General features: G+C 50.1%; 1 protein-coding gene across 1 annotated transcript in view; it reads right to left on the bottom strand.

The window, feature by feature from the left end:
• SLC7A9 (solute carrier family 7 member 9) overlaps positions 1–13,265 on the bottom strand; it is a 34,191-nt gene extending 20,926 nt beyond the window's left edge. The window contains exon 1 of the mRNA XM_075325213.1: positions 12,792–13,265. The gene's annotated coding sequence lies outside the window, so the exon portion shown is untranslated. The remainder of the gene's footprint in view (positions 1–12,791) is intronic.
• Between the last annotated feature and the right edge of the window lie 4,541 nt (positions 13,266–17,806).

Genomic DNA, 17,806 nt, shown 5'->3' with positions numbered 1-17,806 from the left:
TCCTTTCCCGAACAGATGTCCGCTTATATATCGGAGACAAAAAGGTTAGGTCAGATATATCGATGATGTCACCTAATCCTGTGAATGATGTCATCAGTGACCTCACATGTCACCTATGCCCCAAAATGATGTCACCTGCTCTCCCCTCACTGATGTCACCTGTGCATTTCACTGATGTGTCCTGTGCTCCTCACTGATGTCACCTGCGCCCCTCACTGATGTCACCTGTGCTCCTTACTGATGTCACCTGTGCTCCTCACTGATGTCACCTGTGCTCCTCACTGATGTCACCTGTGCTCCTCACTGATGTCACCTGCGCCCCTCACTGATGTCACCTGTGCTCCTTACTGATGTCACCTGTGCTCCTTACTGATGTCACCTGTGCTCCTTACTGATGTCACCTGTGCTCCTTACTGATGTCACCTGTCCTTCACTGATGTCACCTGTGCTCCTCACTGATGTCACCTGTGCCCCTCACTGATGTCACCTGTGCCCCTCACTGATGTCACCTGTGCCCTTCACTGATGTCACCTGTGCTCCTTACTGATGTCACCTGCGCCCCTCACTGATGTCACCTGTGCTCCTCACTGATGTCACCTGTGCTCCTCACTGATGTCCTGTGCTCCTCACTGATGTCACCTGTGCTCCTTACTGATGTCACCTGCGCCCCTCACTGATGTCACCTGTGCTCCTCACTGATGTCTCCTGTGCTCCTCACTGATGTCACCTGTGCTCCTTACTGATGTCACCTGTCCTTCACTGATGTCACCTGTGCCCCTCACTGATGTCACCTGTGCCCCTCACTGATGTCACCTGTGCTCCTCACTGATGTCACCTGTGCCCTTCACTGATGTCACCTGTGCTCCTCACTGATGTCACCTGTGCCCTTCACTGATGTCACCTGTGTCCTTACTGATGTCACCTGTGCTCCTCACTGATGTCACCTGTGTCCTTACTGATGTCACCTGCGCCCCTCACTGATGTCACCTGTGCTCCTCACTGATGTCACCTGTGCTCCTCACTGATGTCTCCTGTGCTCTTCACTGATGTCACCTGTGCTCCTCACTGATGTGTCCTGTGCTCCTCACTGATGTCACCTGTGTCCCTCACTGATGTGTCCTGTGCCCCTCACTGATGTCACCTGTGCTCCTCACTGATGTCACTTGTGCTCCTCACTGATGTCACCTGTGCTCCTCACTGATGTCACCTGTTCCCCTCACTGATGTCACCTGTGCCCCTCACTGATGTCACCTGTGCTCCTCACTGATGTGTCCTGTGCTCCTCACTGATGTCTCCTGTGCTCCTCACTGATGTCCCCTGTACTCCTCACTGATGTGTCCTGTGCCCTTCACTGATGTCCAATGTGCTCCTCACTGATGTCCCCTGTGCTCCTCACTGATGTGTCCTGTGCCCTTCACTGATGTCACCTGTGCTCCTCACTGATGTCCCCTGCGCTCCTCACTGATGTCTCCTGTGCTCCTCACTGATGTCACCTGTGCTCCTCACTGATGTGTCCTGTGCCCTTCACTGATGTCTCCTGTGCTCCTCACTGATGTCCCCTGCGCTCCTCACTGATGTCTCCTGTGCTCCTCACTAATGTCACCTGTGCTCCTCACTAATGTCACCTGTGCTCCTCACTGATGTCACCTGTGCTCCTCACTGATGTCACCTGTGCTCCTCACTGATGTCACCTGTGCTCCTCACCGATGTCCCCTGCGCTCCTCACTGATGTCTCCTGTGCTCCTCACTGATGTCACCTGTGCTCCTCACTGATGTGTCCTGTGCCCTTCACTGATGTCTCCTGTGCTCCTCACTGATGTCACCTGTGCTCCTCACTGATGTCACCTGTGCTCCTCACTGATGTCACCTGTGCTCCTCACTAATGTCACCTGTGCTCCTCACTGATGTCACCTGTGCTCCTCACTGATGTGTCCTGTGCTCCTCACTGATGTCTCCTGTGCTCCTCACTGATGTCACCTGTGCTCCTCACTGATGTCACCTGCGTTCCTCACTGATGTCACCTGCGCTCCTCACTGATGTCACCTGTGCTCCTCACTGATGTCTCCTGTGCTCCTCACTGATGTCTCCTGTGCTCCTCACTGATGTCTCCTGTGCTCCTCACTGATGTCACCTGTGCTCCTCACTGATGTCTCCTGTGCTCCTCACTGATGTGTCCTGTGCTCCTCACTAATGTCACCTGTGCTCCTCACTGATGTGTCCTGTGCTCCTCACTGATGTGTCCTGTGCTCCTCACTGATGTCTCCTGTGCTCCTCACTGATGTCACCTGTGCTCCTCACTAATGTCACCTGCGCTCCTCACTGATGTGTCGTGTGCTCCTCACTGATGTCACCTGCGCTCCTCACTGATGTCTCCTGTGTCCTTCACTGATGTCACCTGTGCCCTTTTTTTTCTACGACTGAAGGTGGGGTGACGTCTGTGCACAGTTTATGAACAATCAACACTGTCCAGGAAGCGGGCACATTATGGAGCACTGCGGTATTTTTTATGGATCTGGGACGTTTTCCGCTCCCGGTTTTCTTTTGAAATCCTACACGATTACAGACGTAGCGTCATCCGCGCCCCATTCTGCTTTTTCATTAAATCTACAAACGCAGAGGATCTTGACAGAGCAATGTCCGCCATCATCCGAGCTGGTTATCGAAAATGGAAAGAATTCGGGCTGCTGCCCAATATAAAGAGACATGTCGGCCGGAGACCATGCTGGAGGGTCACCTGTATGGTGAAGACATCAGAGGAGATGACAGACAACCACGTCTTCAAGATGATGGGCGAATGGTGACCATACATGTCTGACGACCATTATTTTCCGTCCCCCTCCCCATACAGGCTCGGCAGAGTGTGCATGTGTTCTGGTGGGGAGAGGACGGAGTATGCTGAAATCCAACAGCCCAGTCCTTGTCTCGCCCGTCTGGAAGCTCAGATACACATTATATGGTCGGTTATCCTTCTTAAATTGAGGCACTTAGCCGATTTCTCAGCGCCTTGGCCATCAGGATACACAGTACCTGTCATTGGTTACTTTGGAGATGTTGTTTACCATTTAATACAGAGTAAACTATGGGCACGGGGCCGGGCGGGCAACAATGGGCATCATTGTCTTCAGGTCTGAGACATGGGTGCGTTCCAGCAGGTACTAATCCTAAGAGAGACGCTCAGGTCCAAGTTACGTTCCAAATAGAAGTGGATGAAAACGCACAATCACAACACAATTCCAATAAGTTGGACTCATGGTGACTACACATTGGGACATGTGATGGCCATCGTGTACGGTTCCCGATCAGTGGTGGAGATACTTATCTTATGGATAGGAACCCAAAATTACATCTTGTCCCATTCCTGTGGTATGAATACGAGTCTCCATGGGCATTATTGGGGTTCCCACCCTTCGATTATGATTGTTGGGGGTCCTCCTGCTGAATTACCAGAGGAACCTATGGTGATATTCTCTTAAATAAATGGATGACCATGACCACCAGAAAAGGAGCCAATGGCTGAAGTGGGAACCTGGGCGGTGGGACCCCCACTAATGTCCATGAACACTAGAAGGGTGAAGTGGGAACCTGGGCGGCTGGACCCCCACTAATGTCCATGAACACTAGAAGGGTGAAGTGGGAACCTGGGCGGCTGGACCCCCACTAATGTCCATGAACACTAGAAGGGTGAAGTGGGAACCTGGGCGGCGGGACCCCCACTAATGTCCATGAACACTAGAAGGGTGAAGTGGGAACCTGGGCGGCGGGACCCCCACTAATGTCCATGAACACTAGAAGGGTGAAGTGGGAACCTGGGTGGCTGGACCCCCACTAATGTCCATGAACACTAGAAGGGTGAAGTGGGAACCTGGGCGGCGGGACCCCCACTAATGTCCATGAACACTAGAAGGGTGAAGTGGGAACCTGGGCGGCAGGACCCCCACTAATGTCCATGAATACTAGAAGGGTGAAGTGGGAACCTGGGCGGCGGGACCCCCACTAATGTCCATGAACACTAGAAGGGTGAAGTGGGAACCTGGGCGGCGGGACCCCCACTAATGTCCATGAACACTAGAAGGATGAAGTGGGAACCTGGGCGGCGGGACCCCCACTAATGTCCATTTACACTAGAAGGGTGAAGTGGGAACCTGGGCGGCGGGACCCCCACTAATGTCCATATACACTAGCAGGGCATATGAACACACAGGATCCAATTCACACCACCTTCCATCTAGGCTGCCTAATTGTATACAAGGGCAAAAAAGGTCCCTGTTTTACCGCATTTGGGACTTTTTTAACTCCGTGATGGCATTTTAAAAAAAAATAATGAAATTTTGAAACTCCAAAACTGATCCGTTGAGTTTGCTGCAATCATCAAGACCAAGACCACCCAGGAGATCCCAATAATCCAAAATTGTGGATCCGATTGGAGCAAATGTGTTGGGTTGCAAAGTTATGTCCACAATACCTTAACGGTCCTTAGTCCTGGACGGAGAATTATAAAACAGTGGATCGATGCGATTGCACAACAGTGGGGGCCCACAGGTCAACAGTGGGGTCCCGCAGGTCAACAGTGGTGTCACAGAAAACGATGCGTGCTACATGCTATATACAGTGTATAACACCTCCAGAGTCGTTGACAATCAATTGCACAACAGTGGGAACCCGCAAGTCATCAGAGGGATCCCGCAGGTCAACAGTGGGGTCCCACAGGTCATCAGTTGGGTCCTACAGGTCAACAGTGGGATCACGGAGAACGAAGCGTGCTACATGGTATATACAATGTATAACCCCCCCCAGAGTCATTGACAATCAATTGCACAACAGTAGGGTCCCCCAGATCAACAGTGGGGTCACAGAGAACGATGCGTGCTACATGGTATATACAATATATAACCCCCCAGAGTCATTGACAATCAATTGCACAACAGTGGGGTCCCACAGGTCATCAGTGGGGTCACTGAGAATGAATCGTGCTACATGGTATATACAATGTATAACCCCCCCAGTGTCATTGACAATGAATTGCACAAGAGTTGGGTTCCGCAGGTCAACAGTGGGGTCACAGATCACCAGTGGGGTCACGGAGAACAAAGCGTGCTACATGGTATGTATAAACCCCCAGAGTCATTGGCAATCAATTGCACAAAATGGGATCCCGCAGGTCAATAGTGGGGGCCCGCAGGTTAACAGTCGGGTCCCGAAGGCCAGCAGTCGGGTCCTACAGGTCAACAGTGGGGTCCTGCAGCTCAACAGTGGGGCCCCGCAGGTCAATATTCTGGTCCCACAGGTCAACAATGGGGTCCCGCAGGTCAACAGTGGGGTCCGGCAGGTCAATAGTGGGGTCCCACAGGTCAACAGTGAGTCCCGCAGGTCAACAGTGCGGTCACGGAGAACGAAGTGTGTTACCTGGTATATACAATGTATAACCCCCTAGAGTCATTGACAATCAATTGCACAACAGTGGGGTCCCGGAGGTCAACAGTGGGGTCCCCCAGGATATCAGTAGGGTCCCACAGGTCAACATTGGGGTCCTGCAGTTCAACAGTGGGGTCCCGCAGGTCAATAGTGGGGTCCGGCAGGTCATCAGAGGGGTCTCGCAGGTCAACAGTGGGGTCACGGAGAAGAAGGGAATTTTGTTACTTACCGTAAATTCCTTTTCTTCTAGCTCCTATTGGGAGACCCAGACGATTGGGTGTATAGCTACTGCCTCCGGAGGCCACACAAAGCATTACACTAAAAAGTGTAAGGCCCCTCCTCTTCTGGCTATACACCCCCAGTGGGATCACTGGCTCACCAGTTTTAGTGCAAAAGCAAGAAGGAGGAAAGCCAATAACTGGTTTAAACAAATTCACTCCAAAGTAACATCGGAGAACTGAAAACCATGCAACATGAACAACATGTGTACCCGAAAACAACCAAAAATCCCGAAGGACAACAGGGCGGGTGCTGGGTCTCCCAATAGGAGCTAGAAGAAAAGGAATTTACGGTAAGTAACAAAATTCCCTTCTTCTTCGGCGCTCCATTGGGAGACCCAGACGATTGGGACGTCCAAAAGCAGTCCCTGGGTGGGTAAAGAAATACCTCATGTTAGAGCTGCAAGACAGCCTTCCCCTACGGGGAGGCAACTGCCGCCTGCAGGACTCTTCTACCTAGGCTGGCGTCCGCCTAAGCATAGGTATGCACCTGATAATGTTTGGTGAAAGTGTGCAGACTCGACCAGGTAGCTTAAAAACAACCTCCACTCAAAAATATTATGTATTGCAAAGTGTGCACAGTACCAACATTCCAAGCTGTACTATTGGAAAAATGAGATTTTTGGCAAAAAATTGCAATTTTTCGAGCCACCCCGCCAACGTCACGGCAAATCTCCTGGGGCAGTCCTAACACTAAAATATTTTTATTTAAAGTGTGCCATGTGGCCTCACATATGCAAAATTAGGACTGCACAGCACGTACCTTGTGCTTTTCAGTCACCGTCTCCATGACTGATTCATGGTTGTGGGCGGGACAGGCCCGAGCACATGCTGCTTAGAATAAATAGCCAGTGGACGGGGTTGGATGGCCAGTGTGAACAGCCACCAACCGCCAAAAATCAGGACAGATGGAAAAATAAACATGAGGTGCACTGCAAGATGAGAACCAACTGGGACCCTATATAACAAGAAAAAACAGCATAAAAACAACCTCCACTCAAAAATATTATGTATTGCAAAGTGTGCACAGTACCAACATTCCAAGCTGTACTATTGGAAAAATGAGATTTTTGGCAAAAAATTGCAATTTTTCGAGCCACCCCGCCAACGTCACGGCAAATCTCCTGGGGCAGTCCTAACACTAAAATATTTTTATTTAAAGTGTGCCATGTGGCCTCACATATGCAAAATTAGGACTGCACAGCACGTACCTTGTGCTTTTCAGTCACCGTCTCCATGACTGATTCATGGTTGTGGGCGGGACAGGCCCGAGCACATGCTGCTTAGAATAAATAGCCAGTGGACGGGGTTGGATGGCCAGTGTGAACAGCCACCAACCGCCAAAAATCAGGACAGATGGAAAAATAAACATGAGGTGCACTGCAAGATGAGAACCAACTGGGACCCTATATAACAAGAAAAAACAGCATAAAAACAACCTCCACTCAAAAATATTATGTATTGCAAAGTGTGCACAGTACCAACATTCCAAGCTGTACTATTGGAAAAATGAGATTTTTGGCAAAAAATTGCAATTTTTCGAGCCACCCTGCCAACGTCACGGCAAATCTTCCTTGATCCATTGAGCCAAGGTGGATGTTGCAGCCTGCGATCCCTTGCGCTGACCAGTGACAAGGACAAAGAGTGCATCCGAGCGGCGCAGGAGCGCCGTGCGGGAATGTAGATTCTGGGTGCTCTACACCAGATCCAACAATGCAAAGCCATTACATATCGATGAAATGGATAAAAGGAAGGTAAGGAGATATCCTGATTGTGATAAAAAGGGGATACCACCTTAGGGAGAAACTCTGGGATCGGACGCAGCACTACCTTATCTTGGTGAACACCAGGAAGGGAGCTGTGGATGACCGCGCTGCTAGTTCTGACACTCTCCGAAGAGACGTGACCGCTACCAGAAAGGCCACTTTCTGTGAAAGTCGAGAAAGTGAAAACAACCCTCAGAGGCTCGAAGGGCGGCTCCTAGAGAGCAATTAATACCCTGTGCAGATCCCATGGGTCTGACGGCCTCTTGTACGGAGGGACAATGTGATAATCCCCCTGCAGGAACGTGCGTACCTGAGGAAGTCGTACTATGCGCTACTGAAAGAATACCGACAGCGCTGCGACTTGTCCTTTAAGGGAGCCGAGCGACAAACCTTTTCCCAATCCAGATGCAGGAAGGGGGGAAAAAGGAGACAATGCAAATGGCCAGGGAGACACTCCCTAAGCAGAGCACCAAGATAAGAATAACTTCCACGTCTTGTGGGAGATTTTGGCAAACGTCGGCTTCCTAGCCCGTCTCATGGTGGCAATGACGTCTTGAGATAATCCTGAAGACGCTAGGATCTCGGACTCGATGGCCACACAGTCCGGATCAGGGCCGTAGAATTCAGTGGAAAGAACGGCCCTTGGGACAGTAAGTCTGGCCGGTCTGAGAGTGCCCACGGTTGGCCGACCGTGAGATGCCACAGATCCGGGACCACGACCTCCTCGGTCAGTCTGGGACGACGAGGATGGCACGGCGGCAAGCGGAGCTGAGCTTGCGTAGCACTCTGGGCAACAGTGCCAGAGTAGGAAACACATAGGGTAGCTGGAACTGCGACCAATCCTGAACTAGGGCGCCTGCCGCCAGAGCTCTTTGCTCGTGAGACCGCGCCATGAAAATCGGGACCTTGTTGTTGTGCCGAGACGCCATTAGGTCGACGTCCGGCATCCTCCAGCGGCTACAGATTTCCTGATACCATACTGGGTGCAGAGGCCATTCCCCTGCGTCCATGCCCAGGCGACTGAGGAAGTCTGCTTCCCAATTTTTCTACGCCCGGGATGTGAACTGCGGATATGGTGGATGCTCTGTCCCCCACCCACATCAGAATCCGCCGGATTGCCTGGTAGGCTTGGCGATGCGTGTTCCGCCTTGGTGGGCGATGTCTGCCACCGCTGTGGAATTGTCCGACTGAATTCGGATCTGTTTTCCTTCCAGCCACTGCTGGAAGGCTTGCAGGGCAAGATGCACTGCCCAGATTTCCAGAACATTGATCTGAAGGATGGACTCCTCTGGAGAGAGTCCTTGACCGTCTGAGAAGGGAAACGTTCCTTTCTAGGGACGTCGACTCCCCAACCCATTGGCAAAGCATGTCCCATTGAAGTGGACGCAGTGAAACTGCGCGAAAGTGACTGCCTCTGCATGAGGCGTCTTAAGGGGTGTGACTGGCCTTGAAGGAGAGACTGCACCCCCGTCTGTAGTGAACGCTGCTTGTCCAGCGGAAGCTTCACTATCGCTGAGGGAGTGTGAAACTCCATGCCCAGATATGTCAGCGATTGGGTCGGTGCCCGATGTAACCTTGAAAAGTTGATGATCCACCCGAAACTCTGGAGAGTCTCCAGCGCCACGTTCAGGCTGTGTCGGCATGCCTCTTGAGAGGGTGCCTTGACAAGTGGATCGTCCAGAAAGGATCACAGAGTGACCCTGAGAGTGCAGGACTGCTCCCACTGCTGCCCTGAACTTGGTGAAAACCCGTAGGGCTGTCGCCAGACCGAAGGGCAGGGCTACGCCCTGAAGATGCTCGTCTTCAATAACGAAACGTAGCAAACGCTGGTGCTCTGGAGCAATCGGCACGAGGAGATAAGCATCCTGATGTCTATTGATGCTAGGAAAATCTTCTTGAGACATTGAGGCAATGACGGAGCGGAGGGTTACATCCGGAACCGCCTGGCCTTCACGTGCTTGGTGAGCAGTTTTAGGTCCAGAACGGAACGGAAAAAGCCACCCTTTTTTGGCACCCCAATAAGATTGGAGGAAAAAACCGTGTCTTGTTCCTGAAGAGGAACAGGGATTACCACTCCTTCTGCCTGCAGAAGAGCCTCGGCTCGGTGGGGGGGGGGGGGTGAAGTTCTGAAGAATCGAGCCGGAGGACGAGAACAGAGTTCTATCCTGTACACGTGAGACACAATGTCTCTCACCCACCGGTCTGTGACCTGTGGCAGCTAAATGTACCCAGAAGCGGGAGATTCTGCCACCAACCGCGGATGCGGGGAGAGAGAGCTGAAATACATGAGGAGATCGCCTTGGTAGCGGTTCCTCCTGCTGCCTTCCTTGGGCGTGAATGAGCCCGGCCGGAATCTGAGCCCCTCTGAGCCTTTTGAGCCCTTTTAGACGAGTACAATTGGGACTTGCCCGAGCCTGGGAAGGACCAACCTCGACTGTCCCCCCAGGACAGCATTACTAGGGTAAGTCGCAATGCAGACATTGTGAGGTTAAGGACACCACCTGCGGCACAGATGTACATGTGCTCAAGACCAGCTGCGCAAGACCAGCTGAAAAAGGTTAGGGTGCCCATACGGCTGCGAATGCCGGAGCAACCGACACGCTGATAGCTTCCCGGACAGATTTCAACCGGAGGTCTATCTGTCTGTCAATGGCATCTTTAAGTGAATTCCCATCTCCACTGCAACTATGGATCTAGCCGCAAGCCTGGAGATTGGGGGATCCACCCTTGGACCCTGGGTCCAGGGCTGCACCACATCAGGGTAAAGGGATAACGTGCATCCTTAATACGTTTGGAGAAAACGTTTATCTGGTAAGCGTGGTGTTTCTGAACTGCGTCTCTGAAGTCAGCGTGGTCAGAAAAAGTACTCAATCTACGCATGAGATACTGAAAAGGGATTTCTCCTGCTGTGAAGCTGACTCCTCCACTGGGGGAGCTGAGGGAGCAATATGCAACATTCCATTGATGGACGCTATAAGATCATTCACTATGGCGTCACCATCCGGTGTATCCGGATTGAGAGCGGTGTCAGGACCAAAGCCCTGATCAGCTACGTCTGCCTCATCATACAGAGAGTCCTCCTGCTGGGACCTTGACCAGTGATGAAGCCGAGTGCCGCACCCAGCGAGCTAGCTTAGGCCGTCTGGGACTGCCGTCCGTGTCAGAGCCTTCACCCTGGAATGCCTGGGACCCCCCCGGAGTACTGAGTACGTTCCAAATGAGGGTGGCCAGGGAGCATTAATCAAGATTGCCCATGGTCTGTCTGGAGTGCAAAGTTTCCATCCCATGACAATCTCCGTCCCTGTCCCTGGACAGGGTTCACAGGTGGTTTCTTTGGCCACTTCTAGTAGAGACCCCGGCTGACCAAGTGCTACAGGGGAGCATTGCCCACAATGGGGGTCAGTGAAAACCTGCCGGTGGAACAGTATCTGCAGGAAAAGCAGCATAGAAAGCCTGTGTTGCTTTTTTTTTTTTGCTGTTGTATTCTAGTCATCTATGCAATGTACAACATACAAGCATAAACACTTCAGCACATGCAATACAAGCAGCATAGAAAGCCTGTGCCTTGGCACCCTTGCTTTTTTGCTGCTGCTGTCCAGCCCTCTAGGAGAATATAGCCAAGAGTAGCGACCGTACAGTGCAATGTATAGCATACAAGCATAAACACTTCAGCACATGCAATACAAGCAGCATAGAAAGCCTGTGCCTTGGCACCCTTGCTTTTTTGCTGCTGTTGTCCAGCCATCTAGGAGAATATAGCCCAGAGTAGCGACCGTACAGTGCAATGTATAGCATACAAGCATATATACAAATGAACACTTCAGCACATGCAGTACAAGCAGCCTATAAAGCCTGTGCCTTGGCACCCATGCTTTTTTGCTGCAGTTGTCCAGCCCTCTAGGAGAATATAGCCAAGAGTAGCGACCGTACAGTGCAATGTATAGCATACAAGCATAAGTACAAATGAACACTTCAGCCATGCAATACAAGCAGCCTAGAAAACCTGTGCCTTAGCACCCTTGCGTTTTTGCTGCTGTTATCTCGCCATCTAGGAGGGCATATAGCCAAAGATAGCGACCTACAGTGCAGTGTATAGCATACAAGCATAAAATACAAATGGACACTTCGGTATTTAGTGGGGTCAGCACTTCAGGTGCTGCTTACCGCCCGCCTATAACGCGGGTGTGTGGTCGCCAGAGCCCTGTGTTGGTTGCCCAGAGCATGTCTCCGTTCCCCAGCTCGGACGGCGTGCAGTAATGGCTGCCGGCGTCCTTCTCCAGCTCGTGTGACGAGGGGCGGGCCGTGGGCGTGCCCCAGCCAAGAGCGGGAAACTGGCGTCCCACTGTGTCCAGTGAAGGGGGCTGGAGAATGCAAAGCAGACTCCAGCCCTCGTCGCTGACTGTCTGTACAGCGTCCCGCCTCTCCCCTGACTGGCAGGGCTGGAGGCGGGAACAAAACGAAAACTAGGCCGCAAAGCCGGGGACTCGAGTAATAAGCGCGGCCGTCCATGTGCACAGCCAGCGCGGAAGTCCCCGGCGCACCACAAGTCCCAGCCGCGCCACAGTGTAAAAAACACCCAGCAGCGGCCGGCGCGGCAGTTCCCAATACATAAAGTCACTCAGCAAAGCTGTAGTGACTAATAGCACGAGCGCTCTGCGCTGTTGCCTCCGGCGCACTAACACTCCCAGCAATGCTGGTGTGTGTGTGCGCGCTTGCCCGGGGACACAGAGTACCTTAATGTAGCAGGGCCTGTCCCTGACGATACTCAGCTCCATATCCAGCAGGTTCTCTGGGTCTGTGGATGGAGCCCGGTCTCAGTGCCTGGAGACCTGTAAGATCCCACTTCGCCCAGAGCCCTGAGGGGGGATGGGGAAGGAAAACAGCATGTGGGCTCCAGCCTCCGTACCCGCAATGGGTACCTCAACCTTACAAACCGCAAGTGAGGTGAGAAGGGAGCATGCTGGGGACCCCATATGGGCCCACTTTTCTTCCATCCGACATAGTCAGCAGCTGCTGCTGACTAAACAGTGGAGCTATGCGTGGATGTCTGACCTCCTTCGCACAAAGCAGAAAACTGGTGAGCCAGTGATCCCACTGGTGAGCCAGTGATCCCACTGGGGGTGTATAGCCAGAAGGGGAGGGGCCTTACACTTTTTAGTGTAATGCTTTGTGTGGCCTCCGGAGGCAGTACTATACACCCAATCGTCTGGGTCTCCCAATGGAGCGCCGAAGAAAGAAGCCGTTGCGTATTATATAGTATATACAAGGTATAGCCCCCCAGAGTCATTGGCAATCAATTGCACGACTGATCGATAGTAGGATGGAGCGACCTTACCTGGTGGGTGCCGGTGGAGATATGAGGCGGAGGTGTGGATGCCGGGAGTCTTCAGGAGGTTTATAAGTGGCAGGTAAAGTTCACAAATAATCTTTCCAATCCGGAGAAGGAGCTGAGGAACAGCGGAGCAGAGGTCACTGTCAGTAATTATTAAACATGCCCTAATTATTACAGCCGTGTAAAAGGGGAGTGCGGCTCTGAATGCCGCCGCTTGCACAACGCTTGGCTTAACCTCAAGCGGCTCATTACATCTGTTGACAATGTGTGTCGCCTTGTTGCACTGGGCAGAGAGTCTCCGGCACACAATGGCCGGGCGGGCGGACGCACACAAAGTGGTGTTGTTCTGCGGAGCCTACACACAGCAGAACATTGCATCCCATTATCAGGGGAAAGCAGCGACTGTTTGGAGACATTCGAGAAAAAGGTTCTTGCATTTATGGTGGATAAGAAGGATGCCCGAGCAGTAAAAGGCAGAGGCAGAACTGCCGGGGACGGAGGCAGAGCCTCAGATCTGAGTGCCAGGGAAGTGGATGCATCATACAGATATTTTGGAACGTTGCGCAGCAGCATGGCCGATATATAGTGGACACGTGATCGCTTTGCTGATAGGGGATAGTTTGAAGTCAACAAATCTGTAAAATGCACAGTTTTCCACCATTGCAATAAGTACAGGACACATAAAAAAATACTACACGTGGGGCAGTGTGCACTAAAGAGCTAGCACCGGCAACAGGCAAAGTTAGGGTCCACCAAAAATTTTGTGAGGCCGATTGCCATCTTTTGCCTTAAGCATCTCAAGTCTCTGATGGCTGGAGACCTTTGTGACTATGACTGTGACGGACCCACACAACCCTAGAACCAGAAAAATTCATGATAAAAATAAACATAAGATGTAAGGGAATGACTGATGTTGCCCTGGTGACTGATTTGGGGAGGCCTATTGCCATCTTTTGCCTTAAGCATCTTCGCTCTCTGGCAACCTTTTTGACTATGTCGCCCAAGGACCCGCAGAAACCTAGAACGAGAAAAATTAATGATAATCATAAACATAAGATAGAAGGGAGTGACCGAGACAGTCCTGGTGGCTGATTTTGGGAGGCCTATTGCCATCTTTTGCCTTAAGCATCTCAGGTTTCTCATGGCCGGAGACCTTTGTGATTATGTCGCTCAAGGACCCGCAGAAACCTTGAACCAGAAAAATTAATAACAATAAACATAAGATAGATGGGAATGGCTGACCACTTGTGAGTGGAGGTATACTGACACTGCCCTGGTGACTGATTTTAGGAGGCCTATTTTTGCCTTAAGCATCTCCGGTCTCTGGCAGGTGGAGACCTTTGTGACTATGTCGCCCAAGGACCCGCAGAAACCTAAAAGCAGAAAAATTAATGATAACCATAAACATAAGGGAGAAGGGAATGGCCGATACTGCCCTGGTGACTGATTTGGGGAAGCCTATTTCCATCTTTTGCCTTAAGCATCTCCAGTCTCTGGCAGGTGGAGACCTTTGTGACTATGTCGCCCAAGGACCCGCAGAAAAATTAATAATAACCATAAACATAAGGGAGAAGGGAATGGCCGATACTGTCCCAGTGGCTGATTTGGGGAGGCCTATTTCCATCTTTTGCCTTAAGCATCTCAGGTCTATCATGAACGGAGACCTTTGTGACTATGTCGCCCAAAGACCTGCAGAAACCTAGGAACAGAAAAATTCATGATGATCATAAACATAAGATATAAGAGAATGGCCGAGCACTTGTGAGTGAAGGTATACCAACACTGCCCTGATGGCTGATTTGGGGAGGCCTATTGCCATCTTTTGCCTTAAGCAGCTCCGGTCTCTCGTGGCTAGAGACCATTGTGACTATGTCGTCCAAGGACCCGCAGAAACCTTGAACCAGAAAAATGAATAATAACAATAAACATAAGCTAGATGGGAATGGCTGACTACTTGTTAGTGGAGGTATACTGACATTGCTCTGGTGGCTGATTTGGGGAGGCCTATTGCCATCTTTTGCCTTAAGCATCTCCGGTCTCTGGCAGGTGAAGACCTTTGTGACTATGTCGCCCAATGACCCGCAGAAACCTAGAAGCAGAAAAATTCATGATAACAATAAACATAAGGTAGAAGAGAATGGCCGATACTGTCCTGGTGGCTGATTTGGGGAGGCCTATTTCCATCTTTTGCCTTAAGCATCTCAGGTCTATCATGAACGGAGACCTTTGTGACTATGTCGCCCAAAGACCCACAGAAACCTAGGAACAGAAAAATTCAAGATGACCATAAACATAAGATATAAGAGAATGGCCGAGCACTTGTGAATGAAGGTATACCGACACTGCCCTTGTAGCTGATTTTGGGAGGCCTATTGCCATCTTTTGCTCTCGTAGCTAGAGACCTTTGTGACTATGTCGCCCAAGGACCTGCACAAACCTAGAAGCAGAAAAATTCAAGATGATCATAAACAAAAGATATAAGAGAGGCTGAGCACTTGTGAGTGAGGGTATACCAACACTGCCCTGATGGCTGATTTGGGGAGGCCTATTGCCATCTTTTGGCTTAAGCATCTCAGGTTTCTCATGGCCGGAGACCTTTGTGATTATGTCGCCCAAGGACCCTCAGAAACCTAGAACCAGAAAAATTAATGATAACAATAAACATAAGATAGATGGGAATGGCTGACCACTTGTGAGTGGAGGTATACCGACATTGCTCTGGTGGCTGATTTGGGGAGACCTATTGCCATCTTTTGCCTTAAGCATCTCTGGTTTCTGGCAGGTGGAGACCTTTGTGACTATGTCACCCAAGGACCCGCAGAAACCTAAAAGCAGAAAAATTAATGATAACAATAAACATAAGGGAGAAAGGACTGGCCGATACTGTCCTGGTGGCTGATTTGGGGAAGCCTATTTCCATCTTTTGCCTTAAGCATCTTAGGTCTATCATGGTCGGAGATATTATATTTATTATATATTTATATATAATATAGCGGTAATGGCCAATCACTTGCAAATGAAGGTATACCGACACTGCCCTGCGGCTGATTGGGGAGGAAAGAAGAATCAGACATGCTCAATCTTTTTTTTTTTAAAGAGAAACGGTGACTGACAACCACCTATTCCTCTACCCCTATTAGGAACACATGCACGCTCAGCCAAATCCAGCATGCATGTATATAAGAAAGATATGCAGAGAAAAAGATGTTGAACATTCATTTACAATTAAAGGGTTTGTCTACCGACACTTCTATATTGGTGGTTGTCTCATAGTGGTCGAGGGTGGGGGGGTAAAGGATGGCACATAGAAATGATGGGAGCCAAGGAAGGAACAATAAGAAAGTAATTGCAATCAAAAAAGCAAGAAATCAGACACAATCTGCTAAGATGCCCGCCTTTGGCACACATCCCCGTGCATAACATGGGGGCCGTGACCCATGAAAACATTGTACCACATGCACTTCCCTATTGAGCGACGTTCCTCCTTGAGAACACTTTGTGTTGGGTGATGACATAATTAGTGATATATGAACAAATGCCAAGGAAACGGCCTGAGCTGGCACCATTGGTGTTTATGCCACCGTGCCAACCGCTGCGAGCACTGGGAAAGTAACTCACGGATCCAGTCTATAAAGTGGTTTACACATTCTAGAACCGCTCTCATTCTTCTTCCTAAAGGCAGTATTGACAATAAAATTCTCACCAGATGTCGGTAACAACCCATCCAATCCACACAGGCAAAGAAATTAAACCATAGATATCCGGAAATGTGTAATAATGAGAAAAAGTATTGAACACGTTAAGAAAGAGTAATTAGAAAGAAATCCTGCCACTTAGTGCAAAATAATATCAGCTGGTCTATAAAAAGGTGTCTCATTAAAAACTGCCACACAAGAAACATCACATGATGGGTAAAACCAGTGAGCTGTGTCAAGACCTTTGCAAACTTATTGTTGCAAAACATACTGATAGCATTGGAGAATTTCTATTGAAGGTTCCTGTGAGCAGTGATGGGGCCATAATCCAGAAGAGGAATGAACATAATTTCACAATAAATCGTCCATGACCAGGTGCTCCCCGCAAGATTTCAGACAGAGAAGAGAAAAGACTTATCGGAAGAGTTGTCCAAGAGCCAAGAACCACCTGAGGAGAGCTACAGAAATGACCTGTAATCAATAGGTACGATTGTTTCACAGAAAACAATAAGTCATGCACTCCCCCTCTATGGCCTGTATGCACGCTCCTGTATGCACGCTCCTGTATGCACGCTCCTGTATGCACGCTCCTGATGCACGCTCCTGTATGCACGCTCCTGATGCACGCTCCTGTATGCACGCTCACCATGCAAGGCTCCACTGATGAACAAGAATCAGGTTCAAGTACATTTAAGTTTTCTTAACAACATTTAGACAAGTCTGTCAAATAGTGGGAAATATCAGGTCAGATGGGAGCAAAAATTAACTCTTTGGACACCATAATACACGCCAGGTCAAAAAGGCAAAACACCAACAGGGAAGTGTGGAGTTGGAAACATCATGGTGTGGGGCTGTTTTTCAGCATATGGTACTGGAAAGCGTCATATGATTGAAGGATGCATGAACAAATGTATGGAGGAATTCTAGATACAAATCTGCTGCCATCTACCAGGATGATGAAGATGAAACGATGGTGGAAATTTCAGCAAGACAATGATCCCCAACACACAGCCAAAGAGACTACCAACTGGTTTCAGAGAAGGAAAATAAATCTGCCGAGCCGATCAACGGAGCTGAATCCAATAGAAATGTCTGGAAGCAACAAAACCTCAGAGTTCATACAAGGAGCCGGGACCTGCACAGGATGAGAAGAGTGTGTGGGTGGAAGAATGGGCCAAAATCCCACCTGAGCAATGCAGGTGATTAGTGTGGAAGAATGGGCCAAAATCCCACCTGAGCAATGCAGGTGACTAGTGTGGAAGAATGGACTAAAATCCACCTGTGCAATGCAGGCGACTAATGTGGAAGAATGGACTAAAATCC

This window comes from Anomaloglossus baeobatrachus, chromosome 10, assembly GCF_048569485.1.
Source record: "Anomaloglossus baeobatrachus isolate aAnoBae1 chromosome 10, aAnoBae1.hap1, whole genome shotgun sequence".
Classification (NCBI taxonomy): Eukaryota; Metazoa; Chordata; class Amphibia; order Anura; family Aromobatidae; genus Anomaloglossus; species Anomaloglossus baeobatrachus.
Note: the sequence above shows the minus strand (reverse complement) of the source record. Positions and strands in the feature narration are given on the sequence as shown.